The sequence below is a fragment of the Bison bison genome, unplaced genomic scaffold, assembly GCF_000754665.1.
Source record: "Bison bison bison isolate TAMUID 2011002044 unplaced genomic scaffold, Bison_UMD1.0 scf7180017864207, whole genome shotgun sequence".
NCBI lineage: Eukaryota > Metazoa > Chordata > Mammalia > Artiodactyla > Bovidae > Bison > Bison bison.
In genome coordinates this window covers 348,834-356,305 of record NW_011494779.1, presented here as the reverse complement: position 1 = coordinate 356,305, position 7,472 = coordinate 348,834, and the positions used below count along the sequence as shown (strand labels likewise).

The 7,472-nt window shown below is 41.3% G+C and overlaps 1 pseudogene; it reads right to left on the bottom strand.

The window, feature by feature from the left end:
- Positions 1-1,146: 1,146 nt before the first annotated feature.
- LOC104992021 lies at positions 1,147-1,973 on the bottom strand (annotated as a pseudogene).
- Between the last annotated feature and the right edge of the window lie 5,499 nt (positions 1,974-7,472).

The following is a 7,472-nucleotide window of genomic DNA, read 5'->3' as shown; positions in this document are numbered from 1 at the left end:
TTAAGGAGTATTTTATTTTTTCATTTATTATTTTAAACTTATAGCAAAGTTGCAATAACAATACAAAGAGCTCCTGTAAACCATTCACTTGGAGTATTCAAGGTTTGCCAACTGACCCAGTAATACCCTATAGCAAAAGATTTCGATCTAGCTGTGTATATTTCACTCAGCTGTCATGTCTCTTTATTTTCCTTCAACCTAGAACAGTTCCTCAGACTGACCTTCATTTTCTAAGATCACTAGCTGATTATATTTTCCAAGCACTGTACCACATTTGCAGTTCTCATGTTCTTCCAGAACCTGGAAGAGCCTTTCGACTTATTCTATGAATACAGTGCAGAGAAATAAACTGTAACTTTCAAGGCTAGACAGAAAAGGTCACACAGCTTCTACTTGGCTCTCACCAGTTCTTTCTGTCTCTGTGTGTGTCTCTTTCACACACACTCATACTCCCTGGAAATCCTGAGCTGACTCATAGGAAATCCAGGTACCATGAACTGTGGTAATGGGGAGATCACAGAGAGAGAGAGAGAGAGATGCCAGATGGGCTGTAACTGTCCTGGCTCTCAGTTATTTGAGTCTCTCAGTTTAGGTGTTAGAGATGTGTGAAAGCCTTCACATGGTTCTAGCTCCCGGCCTTTGACCACCTTCTTGCCTGGAGAATCCCAGGGATGGGGGAGCCTGGTGGGGTGCCGTCTATGGGGTTGCACAGAATCGGACATGACTGAAGTGACTTAGCAGCAGCAGCAGCAGCTGAGGTCCAGTGGAGCTGCGGACATAGGGCAGACAAGAGCTGCTCCTGCTGAATGTGAAAAGTGAAAGTGTTAGTCCCTCAGTCGTGTCCGATTCTTTTCGACCCCAAAGACTGCAGCCCGCCAGGCTCCTCTGTCCATGGGATTCTCCAGGCAAGAATACTGGAGTGGGCTGCCATTCCCTTCTCCAGGGGACCTTCCCAAGCCAGGGATCTAACCCATTTCTCCTGCATGGCAGGCAGATTCTTTACCGTTTGAGCCACTTACCCTGCCCAAACCATAATAAAGTAAATGTTATTTTAAACCATGCTGCAGTCCATGGGGGTGCAAAGAGTTGGATAGGACTGAGCGACTGAACAACAGCAACAGACAATGTTATTTTTTTCAGGTTTTCGGCAAATTTAATACATGTGTCTCAAAAGTCAATGGTGAGGGTAGTCAATAAAATAAAAACAGGCTCATGGGGAGAGGGCCATGGGCACACACAGGGAAGGGCAATGAGTAGGCGAGTTAGCTGGAGCAGGGGGCTGCCCTTCCTTGGCCATTACATCTCATCCATACCGTAGTCCTCTTCAGGGAAGTCCCCCAATGTCATGACTGATGGCTTGACGAAGGCGCCTACTTGGCCTGGCATTCAAAGTAGTGTTTTCTGTTCACGCTGCCATCGTTTTTCCCTAGTGGTTCACCATAGTGGACACCAATCCAGTAGCCAGGTTTGAAATCTGTCAGTCCTACATACATGACAGTGGCCCTGCGAGGGGGCTGCCCAGGTGTCTGCACCTCACAGTGGCTGCCCACAGGGATGGTGCTGGCCTGGGCTGCCTCCTCGATAAGGTGCTGGGAGTTCTCGGCCTCTTGCTGGGCCCGCTCTTCTTCATTGAATCAACCTAGCTTGTTGCGCTTCAGGAAGGAGCGGATTGCGTCTTGCCACTGTTCATAGGCTTCTTGTGAGATCTCGTATTTCTCCACCTTGGATATGTCCTCATACTCCCCAAGGCAGGCACCGCTGTGGTCAATGACATGGATGCGACAGCTGTCGTCTGTGGGGTAGGAGCCCAGCAACGCATCATCCTGATCCAGCTTGCAGCAGAACTTGTCGTAGAACTTGCAGTAGAACAGGTCCATACAGCTCCAATTCCATGCAAGAAGCAGGGCTGCCCACAACAAGCTGTAGTTTACACTCTGCAACCTGGGTTCATTTCTGGCCCCTTTCCTGCGTTGTGGAAGACCCTCCATTTTTTCTTGGTCCCACCCCCAGACAATGTTATTTTAAACCATTAGATTTTAGGGTATTTGTTGCAAAGCAAAGGTAATGGACCAATGATAGACCTGTTAGTTTTTGAAATGTGCCTCCATTTGGTTTTGCCTGATGTTTACTCACCCTTAGGTAACACATTTTAGGCAAACACTACTGAAGTAATACTATGGTTGGCTTACTGCAGCCATCACATGATACACATTGATTTTTCCACTACTGTTGATGCTAACTTCTATCACTTGAGAAAGGAAGTTCCTCAAGTTTCTCCACTGTAAAGTTACTATTTTCCTTGTATAATTATTGAGACAATGTAAATAAAACCTGTTCTTAATCCTGCATTTTCATCCATGAATTTTACCATCCAGTGATGTTGCTTGTCTGAATCTATTATTTCTATGATGTTTGCCAAATGATGATTTTTTCTAAATTTAATTTTTATTTTACGTTGGTGGATACTTGATTTACAATGTTGTGTTAGTTTCAGGTGGATAGCAAAGTGATTCAGTTATACATATATCCACATATTTCAGATTCTTTTCCCGTATAGGTTATTATAGAATATTGTGTAGAATTCCCTATACAGTCGGTTCATGTTGACTATTTTATATATAGTAGAGTGTACAAATAATGATTTTCTAACTCAATCCTTTGAATTTTACTAGTTGACATTATATTTAAGAAAGTATTTTTTTTCCATTTACTCATTCATTTATCTATATCATTATAGATTGATGGATTCTTAATTTATTCAGAGAATATACTCTGTTTATCATTACTATTTCAGTATACTGCTCCAGATTTGGCCAGTAAAATTCTTTCTAAGTGAATCCTGTATCCCTCTGAAATGTTCCTATCATTCTCTGAGCACTTCCTAACTTTCTTGCACAAAAAGATATTCCTTGTCACTTTATCCCTGCCTCCATCCTGAAATTAGCTATTTCTCCAAGAAGTCCTGATTCCTCTTGCTGGAGACTGCTATTTAGAAAACAGTCTGGGTGTTAGGTTTGCTTGTTGCTACTGGGTTGATATCGTTTCTAGGGCTTTTCTGTGGACAGAAACAAGTGAATGGTAAACATTGTAGAGGGTGGTGAGTAATAATGAAGGACAAAGGGTTACCGGAGCAAAACAGAGGACGAGATATCTAACTCAAAACTTCAGAGTTGTGGGGAGGGGACAGAAATATTCTAGACAAGAGATATTTATGTGCAAAAGGCCCAAGTTAAGAGAGAATGTGTCACATTTAAGGAATGAAGGCAGTTTAATATGGCTAGAGAGTAGAGTGAGAGGGGCAGCGATCAGAGCAGGCTATAAAGTGAATAGGAACTGGCCAAGTCTCCAAGTACCAAGCAAGAAATGCTAGAAGTCTGGAGTTTATCCCAAGAGCAATAGGGAGCTATTAAGATTTTGGACAAAGGATTTATGACCAGATTTAGAACAGCTGTTTCCAGAATTTTTTTTTTTTAAACTCACAAACTGCCAACATTATTTGGATTACAGAGAAAGCAAAGGAATTCCAGAAAAACATCTACTACTGCTTCACTGACTACACTAAAACCTTTGACTGTGTCAATCACAACAAACTGTGGAAAATTCTTAAAGAGATGGGAATACCAGACCACCTTACCTGCCTCTTGAGAAACCTGTGTGCAGGTCAAGAAGCAATGGTTAGAACTGGACATGGAACAACTGACTGGTTCCAAATTGGGAAAGGACTACCACGAGGCTGTATACTGTCACCCTGCTTATTTGACTTATATGGAGAAGTACATCATGTGAAATGCTGGGCTGGATGAGTCACAAGCTGCAATCAAGATAGCTGGGAGAAATATCAACAATCTCAGATATGCATATGATACCACTCTAATGGCAGAAAGTGAAGAGGAAGTAAAAAGCCTCTTGATGAGGGTGAAAGTGGAGAGTGGAGAAGCTGGCTTGAAACTCAACATTGGGAAGAATAAGATCATGGCATCCAGTCCCATAACTTCACAGCAGATAGAGGGGAAAAAGTGGAAGTAGTGACAGATTTTATTTTCTTGGGCTCCAGAATCGCTGTGGACGGTGACTGCAGCTGTGAAATTAAGGGATGCTTGCTCCTTGGAGGGAAAGCTGTGACAGACCTGAATTGCGTATTAAAAAGCAGAGATGACTTTGCCGACAAAGGTCCGTCTAGTCAAAGCTATAGTTCTTCCAGTAGTCATAAGGATGTGAGAGCTGGACACAAAGAAGGCTGAGTGCCAAAGAAGGCTGAGTGCTTTCTAACTATGGAGACGACTCTTGAGAGTCCCTTGGACTGCAAGGAGATCAAACTAGTCTATCTTAAAGGAAATCAACCCTGAATATTCATTGGACGGACTGATGCTGAAGTTGAAGCTCCAATGCTTTGGCCATCTGATTTGAAGAGCTGACTCACTGGAAAAGACCTTGATGCTGGGAAAGACTGAAGGCAGAAGGAGAAGGTAGGGTGGTGCAGAGGGTGAGATGCTTCGATGGTATTACCAACTCAATGGACATAAATTTGATCAAATTCCATGCTATAGTTCATGGGGTTGCAAAGAGTCAGACGTGATTTAGTGACTCAACAACAACCATCCTAAAAGGGTTTTGAAAACCTATGTACTTCCTTCCACATTTTAAGCTTATACCTAATATTCTTCATAAACTTAAGAGTTAATTTTTTTATTAATAGGTTTAAAAATATTAAATATTTGAAAGATGAAGTGAAATGACCATGGATTATACCTGAAATAAATATTTTATGATACTCACCAGATCTGAAAAGTCATATAAATTTTCTCTCTGTGGATTTTCTGAAATGTTTCTTTTAAAATGTGTTGGTTCCAGCAGGAGGGAGGCTCAGGAGGGTGGGTATATATGTATACTTATGGCTGACTCACGTTCTTGTATAGCAGGAAACAAACAGCATTGTAAAGCAATTAGCCTCCAATTAAAAATAAAATTAAGAAAACTCAAATACAAAAAATGTGTTGGCCCCAAAAACAACACAATTACATTTGTAAGAATCAGCATCTCTAATCTATGTTACCTAAGTTGTTCTGAATTCAGGGCAATCTTCACTCTTAACCTTAATAATCACGTAACAGTATGATAGGACCAGTAACAGAAGGAAGACATTATAGGTTTGAGATACCTCAATTAATCATTAAAAGACTTTCATTTCGGCCAAAAATGGAGTAAGGAACTGGATGTGCCCTTCTGGGAACAACAAAATGTATGCAACAATGGTTTCAAGATACTGGGTATTGAGCAACAAAGGACAGTGATCTCTGAGAGACAGGGCACAAAAGAGATGAGCCCTTAACTGCCCCAGCTTACTGCCTTGAAAATCTCCAGATTAAAGAAAGAAAGTTAACCATATCAATAAACATTTAACTGTAAATGATACAAACACTCGAATTAAAGCAAGACCCAATTATATGCTGTCTACAAGAAACACTTCTTAAGCATAAAGACATGAACAGTATAAACAGTTGCAAAAAATATATCATGCCAAGAACCAATCAAGAAAGCAAAGTTCAATATTTTAATACTGGACAAAGTAAATGTCAGCATGAAGAATATTACTAGGGATCTAAAAAATATCATCCTATAACTATAAAGGGATCAATAACGACCCTAAACATTTATGGGGCTTTCGTGGCTCAGATGGTTAAAAATCTGCATGCTATGCAGGAGGCTGGGGTTCGATCCCTGGATCTGGAAGATCCCCTGGAGACAGGAACGGCTACCCACTCGAGCATTCTTGCCTGGAAAATCCCACTGACAGAAGAGACTGGTGGTCTACAGTCCATGGGGTCACAAAGAGTCGGACATGACTGAAGTAACTTAGCACGCATGCAAACATTTATGACCCTAAAAACAGAACTTCAAAGTACACAAAGCAAAAACTGATAGAACTATAAGAATCTGATAAAATCACAGTTATGTTTGGAAATGTTAGTGTCCTTCTTTCAATACTTGATAGAACAAATGAACAGAAAACTAGCAAGAATAGTCTTGAACAAAGCAGTGTTTTGGACTTGAGTTTAGGACCCACTATGACATTGAACATCTAACTGGGGGTATACACTATAATAGGGACCTGGGGCTCAGAAGAGAGAGCTGTCATGATAGAGTCTATCAAAGTGTTTTTAAGCAAGTCTGTGTTTTTAAATAAGTGCCCTAGGGAAAACAGGTGAGCAGTAAGATGAGAAGAGGGCTAGGAATGGAAATACTGAAGAAAACCAATACTTAAGTTTCCTTCTGTAGGAAAGATACAGGAAGAGCGACAAGAAAAGGTGATGGAGAACAATCATGGAGGTGAAAAGACATCTCTGTGGTGCCTTGTAAGGAAATCCATTTTCAAGGAGGAAGGGGTGAACAGAGTCAAAAGTTGCAGAAGACTTAAGCTATAAGGATTTTAGTACATGCTGATGTTCTTAGCCATAAGCACAAGTGACCACTAGAATATATTTAAACTAGGCATTATCTAATACCAGTGAGGTTTAACCAATCCTTATTGCCAGCACATCACATTCCATTCCACTCCAGGTGGATGTTGATGCACTGCTCCTATTGGTTATGACACTGTTCCCTGGTTTGTTTACTCAGACCTATCAACAGAACACAATCTCCATGGCTTTAGACAGTTCAAGTATCCATTTTTCTCCTCAAAAAAAGGTAAATAAAATACTTTCTTTGAGTCTGAGGTCTAGGAAGGTCTTGGGCCTTTTGTTCATGTAAATGTTTTACTAACAACTGGTCTATTCTTTCCCAGATCAGGAGCCTCTTGAGGGAGTAGCACATAATCTCAATGAGCCTCAATTTCCTTATTAGTAAAAGTGTATAAGAACATCAATCTTACTGTACTACTTCCATGGGATTAGTTAGAATAAAACGAGATTTTGGAAGTTTGGGCTGTCTTACTCTTGCCCTTTAATACCTGGACTAGAGTTTGACAGATAGCATGAGCTCAGCAAATGTCGCCTGTATTATAAATGACTAAATATTTGTTAAAGGGCTTTGTAAACTAAAGCTGTTGCAAGTGTTATTATTTATTCACCAATCCTGATTTAGACCCCTAGGTGACCAAATTCAAGGAACTATAATACCTTGCATTGATGGATGCCATGGAGTAGCTGGAAAGACTGCTCCCTCTTCCCCACAAAATATCCAAATAAAAATAAAAACACTGCTGTGCAAACAGAGCTCCTGTCCTCGGGTTCAGTTTTCCATCAGACTGCCGCTCCCAAACCCCTTCCTTTTGAAAATTCTGCACCCGATGTAGAACTTCTGAGGGACCTAAGTGATCAAATATCACTTTTAAGCCCACGGCTGTCACCACGAAACTCTTCAAAGCAGCTTTGGCTTCCTCCATGGGCCGCAACCTGAGATGAGGCCGCACCACCCGGTAAGCGTTCCCCAGAGACCCAGCTTCTCTGGAGGCCTCCTTCTCAGGGCCACAA